At 43.7% G+C, this 6,472-nt stretch overlaps 1 pseudogene; it reads right to left on the reverse strand.

Annotated features, from left to right (window-relative positions):
- Positions 1-4,884: 4,884 nt before the first annotated feature.
- Positions 4,885-5,349, reverse strand: LOC147448064 (large ribosomal subunit protein eL19y pseudogene; annotated as a pseudogene).
- Between the last annotated feature and the right edge of the window lie 1,123 nt (positions 5,350-6,472).

Genomic DNA, 6,472 nt, shown 5'->3' on the forward strand with positions numbered 1-6,472 from the left:
GGATAGACTTAGCTGGATTGGGATATTGGCTAGCCATTGGTGGCTCTTTAGGAGATACACATATGTGGTTGGAGATATCATCATCATCCACTGTGTATGGTAGAGTATCTTGAGTCTTGAGTCTCAAGTTCATTTGCACCGCACATTTGCACTGTCCTTGTACATTGGAGCCTTGACACCCGTTTGTACCCTTGAGTCTTAGGCTTGGATCTGAGAGTGTTGCTAGACAGATTCTGTGTGGCTCTATGAGTTTTTTGAGTTCCATTGAGTTTCGAGTCTACTGTGCTTTGAGTTTTTCTTCCATTTTAGTGTGACGTTTTTGTTCTGTTGGAGTGAGATTTCTTTCATATTGCACTGAGGAGATCACGACACACTTTCCTTGCTACAAGTGCTCTCATTTTTGGCACAAACGATGGGACCTCAATTGAAGTCTAACTCCACTGTACTCAATGGATACTTGGTTGAGGAGCTAGCTAGTGCAACCCTCTCCTTGTCTAGTATAGTTTGCTTGTGTGGTCCAATTTTGTCCTTGTCCAATTTAGTCTAGTCCAGCTTCACCTTCTCCTGGTCTAGTCTCCTCGTCCCTATCTAGCAGGGGTGGTCTAGCTGGTCTAGTTCCTCTCGTCCCACTCTAGCAGGAGTGGTCTAACTGAGTCTACTTGGTCTAGTCAGGTACGGTCGAGCTATTCTAGATGAGGTCTAGGCCATCCAACCAGTTCAAGGGTCTCTGTGCCTAGAGCTTGGGTGGGTTGTTGCTATTTGCAGGACACCTACAAGGTAGTCTAAGGATAGGAAAAACCCTATATTGATCCCTCTAAAGTACTATCACAAAAAGCGTTAACCTTTTGTACCGAGGAGAAGTCTTCCAACCTCGCTACCTCTGTCCTCCCCTCCACCCCTCAACCAGTTCTTCAACTCTCAGGTCACCTTCCCTACTAAAATTCTCACCCAATGTGTCCTAACAACCTCTTGAGAAACATGCTTAAGAGAAAACAACCATGGAGGAGTTGGCAAGCATTCTGGCGAAGGTGAACATAAAGTTCTCGACTTCTAAAGATTTCTTCACAGAGGATGCAGACAAGCATGCATGGAGACTTGTATACCTCTACAGGGGTCGTGGACTTAACAGAGAAGACGCCTACCTAGTGCTCTTCCCATCAACCTTGGATGGATTAGTAGATAAATGGTACAACTAGTTTGCAGAGAACCACTTCACTACTTGGGTAGCACTTCTACGAAGATTTTAGACTAGGTGACTTCTAAGAGAAAGTTTTGGATGAGTTGGCTAACCTGATGCTCCAGCCAATTGAGATTTTTGCACAACTCATGACAAGGACAAAGTCTCTAGTCACCAAGATTCCACAGCAACCATGCAAATTTATGGTTAAGAAGTGGGTAGAGAAGGCTCTTCCTAGGACTTCTCAAAGTCTCAGAGAGATTCTTTGCCCTGAAGTCACTATGGAGGAGTTTTTCGCTGCTGCTACTAGGATAGAGGGGGCAAGGAAGTTATTCAATGACTCTCCTCAAGTAGAGGCTGCCTCTATACTCTTGGAAACTCCATCTAATTCCTTGAATTCTCTACACAAGGAACTTGAAACATTGAAGTTACAATGTGCTCTTCAAGAGGAGAGATCCTTCTCTCTTAGAGAGGATAAGCCTCCACATCAAGAGGTTTTGGACCAATTCAAGCAGGAGCTTGAAGAGCTCATGGCTCATTAGGAGCCTACGGTTGTGGCCCTGGTGTAGCTCATGTCGCTCTCCAAGGCACCCTCCACATGAATGCCCCCTTCAAGCTTATTGCCACTTCTGTGAAAATTCTACACATGAGGACAAGGATTGCTACTACCTAAAGGGATTGTGGCAAATACAACAAAGTCTTGCTCCTACTCTTCAACAAGGGCCGACACCTGCATCTAACATGGTTTCCCTCTATGGCCATCCACATTACATGCTATGGTCCATAGAGTTTGCTGCAATCCGTGACGTAGATGGGGATGGAGTAGGATTTGGAAACAATCCTCTTGGTGTAGGGATTTCTTGTTATCCAATTTCACTCTCATAACCTTCATAAAAGTATCCATCGCATTTTTGGTGATGACCATGCACTGAGTCAGTGAGGTACTTGGGTACTTGGGTACTTGGGTACATGCTTGGGGTACTTGGGTTCTTAGGGTACTTGGATACTTGGGGTACTTGGGATACCAATGTAATGTGCAGTGGAATAATGAGGAATCTCAAATCTCAAGCGAGATTTTCCGAGCAATCCCTAAAACGAGCAAGAGTGGCCAAGGCACACTATGCAAAATAAAAACCAAACATGATTTTTTTGATGACTTCAAACACAACCTAAAAAAAACTAAAACAAGATTACACCTAATCTTAATGGTAAAACAATCACAAATTTTTGACAAAAAAAACCCCTTGAACACGGGTTTTGTAGACTGTTTCCTTTGATGGGTTAGAACAATTGGAACAATGGCATGTTGATATTCCTCTTCTTGGAACTAGTTGCTCTCAGATATTGGAAGCTTATTTCTACCACCATGGATCCTTGTTGGGAATAGTAGCACCATAATTCCAATGGATATAAATCTCCTATTCCTACCTCCCTACATGTAGGACCATGAAACTTACACTAAAAGAGTAAGGTTGTTGCCACTCAAACAAATCTCATGAATAAGGAGAGTCTGGGAGCTTGAGCTTCTATTCAATTTTTCTTCTTCTCCTCCTCCTCTCTCTTGCTCTATGTGAAGCTATTGTGGGTAAACATACTATGCATTTAAAGTTACTCTAGAGAAAATGGTGGAAACTTGAAAATAATTCTATTATTGCAATGAGGCTATTCTTTTGAGAAAATCCACATCATGGTATATATTAAAGTTTGGATCACACCATCATAGGTAGCCTTCTATCAGGGGGGAGTGGGAGTTAGTGGTGTTGCCAAAAGTGGTGGCGACAAACGTGTCAAGGGAGGTGGTAATGGTGGGGGATTACAAAGAATGCTTTGATATAAGAGTACGCAAGGTTAATAATGCTATGACTCACAATTTTCTTATGACAACTTTGTCCACATGCTAGTTCTCTTTCACCTACCCATATCAATAGAAACCTAGGTTTAGTGTAATTCCACCTACAAATTTTGAGATTTATCTTCCAAATTCAAAGTAGAAGGTGAATAAACCTACAAATTTTAGATAAACTTAGTGTAAAAACCTTCTCTTAAATTTTCCATGTTTATATGAGCACAACTCAAAGTTCCTAGATTGCTCGGGGTTCCTAGTTTGTTGAGTTTTCCGTCATGCCTCAACCCAGATTACTCACCCAACGTGTGATGCCCCTATGATGAATACACTTCTTAGAGACATGGTGTATGATTTTCATTGTACTCCTTTGAAATGATTTTCCTAATTCGGCTTAGCCCTCCATTTTTGTTTGTACTCTATCTACTGTTTGGGAGTTATACGTCCATCAACGCCTCATAGCAATTCAAATGGATGGTATTCTAGCATTGCATCTATCCTCTTGCAGAATGATGTGGCCCAAGCATCGATCCTTAGAACCCCATAAGGTGACCCCCTCCAAGGGGTAACTGCCAGGAGGTTGGTTGTGCTACAACAAACAACATTGTGCCACGTTGAGACAACTGTGTTGGCTAGGAAAGGTAAATCTCAAGGTCCCTAATCACTGCCAAATTTGGTTTTGAAGGAATAGGAAACTCACAATAGATGAGTCAAGAAGGAATAAACAAAACCCTTCAAAAAATCTCTTTGAAAGAGACATGAACTCTTTCACGTATGGGCAGGGACCAATGCTCGAAAAAAACTTTGTTTTGAAAACTTGGCAAACCTACCTATGAGAATTTTAGTGGTAAACTGACTAAATTTGAAGGTTTTTACACCAAATGACACTAAATTTCTCTACATTTTGTAGGTTTTCTCACTTTCAAATTAAAAACTTAGAGGTAAATCTCGCACCAGCATGGACTTTTTTTAAAAAGAGATTGAGAGAGATGGAGGAGGGAGGGAGAGAGAGTGAGTGAGTGAGTGAGAGAGAGAGAGAGAGAGAGAGAGAGAGAGAGAGAGAGAGAGAGAGAGAGAGAGAGAGAGAGAGAGAGAGAGGAGGAGGAGGAGGAGGAGGAGGAGGAGGCGGGGATCGTATATGGGCAAGGGAAGGCTCGAAGGGAAGAGACTGAGGAGGCAAAGATCGTGCATGTTCTAGGATCAACATATCTGTGCCAATGTGCATCACGCGACCTTGTACTGTGTCACAAGTAGAGCTTCTCCATGTTGATGCATGCAACCCGACCTAATCTCTTGTCACAACATCGTTTTGCGACTTGAGTAGGTTTTTCCCAACCCAATTAAGAATCTAGTGTGAAGAATCCTGGTGGTTGTTGGACTAAGAGAGGTAGGGCAGGGAGAGCACGCGCTCCTGTGAGGCAAGAGTTCAGAACTTCTGTTGGGGATGGGTAGAGGCAGCAAAAGGAGACCTCCGGATAGGCACAACTGCTAAATCACACTTCTCTCTCTCCTTGTCGGCTAGATCTTTAAGGTCTCTTGGGATAGTTGTTAAAACTCTCTTATTCTTCTTATTTTTCCCTTTGGAAACAACATAAAAGACATTATAACAATCTCCGCAACAATGACCGATAGTCAAAGAAAGAGATGTGGAAAATTTGCAAAATGCAAACCCTTTTAGGCTTGCAATAGTCATGCTTTCAAGAGTAAAACAAAACCTCTATCTCATTACACAATCTCAAAGGTCCAAGGTTTCTATTTAAGTGCTATTGAGTCACATCTCTTAGCTAAATCTTGCTATGCTGCTCACTTCTTCGTCAACTTCTTGGTGGCCTTAGGGAAGCTACAGGGATGGCTCGTGCTACTTCAGTACTCAATCCCTGTGCCAAGCGCTCTTCCCTCCTGGCACTTTTTGCTCCCTGATAGCTTTTCCCTTAGCTCTACGGGCTTCAAACTGATCAGATAGTGTCTTCTCACGAGCCTTCTTAGATTTAGACTTTTGAATACTCTCCATGAGCACGCGCTTACTTTTGAACACTTTACCCTTGACCTTCATATACATATCATGGTGCATATGCTTGTCAATATTCTTAGCCTCCCAGTACTTTCTTAGCAACCGGCGAATCACTTGCATCTGTCTCAACCAGAGAACTTTAGAGGGTAGTCTGGCCTCCCTAGTTATACCCCGCCTCTTACCATATCCTGAATGACGGTCTTTCCTTTTAGCCTCCAAAGCATGCTTTTCTCTTGCCCGCGAGTGTATCTTAGTCGGTTTCCGAATCACAAAGCCATCCTTGACCAGCTTTTTGATATTTTGTCTTGAATTGACCATAGAGATTTCGATGACCTCATTGGGATCGAGCCAGACATTGATACCCACCTCCGCACGACAAAACCACCAAGAAGCGTAGCACCCTTAGCAACTCCATGTGAGCATCCAACCAACATGGGCCTCCTTTTCCCTTGCACCTCACATGGAGCAGGCCTCTGAGTAGAGCACTCCCTCGTAGCTCTTGCTTATGTCACCAACAAGCTAAGTGCAATTTGATAACAAGGCCGACAATGAAGGTCTAAAATGTCCTCCCTATACACGTGGGACTCAAGGCTAATAAATAGAAAAGCTACACAAAATAAATAGAAAAGGCACAAAAACTATTGTAATTAGCGAGAATGCGGTAAATACAGCGGTTTGCGTGTGGAGGGTGCAACCAGTCTTGATATGCCTACAATAGTCCCCACCCGCACAACTTCGACCCACTTTTTCAACCAGCATGCGATGATCCCGTCGGCAGCATTTGACTTGAGTCGAAGTCAACCACCAAGTGTGGTGACGTTTCTGCTTGTGCGGTAGTTTCTGTGTGCTAGCAGATGGGTCTATCGCTCTGCTAGGGAGTAACCATCTTCCACCATTAGCTAGCCATGAGGGTTACAATGAGGTTCTGTCTCTATATATACAAACTTCGCATGCGATGATCTCGTTGGAAGCGTTTGAGGGACACCATGGTCGCCCACTCTCACGAAACCCTAATGGGACGAATGGTCATCTTCTTCTTCTTCTCCTCCCCTCTCTCTCTCTCTCGTTGGAAGCGTTTGAGGGACACCATGGTCGCCCACTCTCACGAAACCCTAATGGGACGAATGGTCATCTTCTTCTTCTTCTCCTCCCCTCTCTCTCTCTCTCTCTCTCTCTCTCTCTCTCTCTCTCTTCCTCTCTCTCTCTCTCTTCTCTTCTCTCTCTCTCTCTCTCTCTCTCTCTCTCTCTCTCTCAGTAACTCTCTCTCTCTCTCTCTCTCTCTCTCTCTCTCTCTCTCTTCTCTCTCTCTCTCTCTCTCTCTCTCTCTCAGTAGAGAGAGTCTCTCTCTCTCTCTCTCTCTCAGTAGAGAGAGTAACTCTCTCTCTCTCCTCTCCTCTCTTCTCTCTCTCTCTCCTCCTCCTCTCTCATCCTAACTCTCTCT

Source organism: Adiantum capillus-veneris, chromosome 11 (assembly GCF_014529385.1).
Source record: "Adiantum capillus-veneris isolate H3 chromosome 11, ASM1452938v2, whole genome shotgun sequence".
Lineage (NCBI taxonomy): Eukaryota > Viridiplantae > Streptophyta > Polypodiopsida > Polypodiales > Pteridaceae > Adiantum > Adiantum capillus-veneris.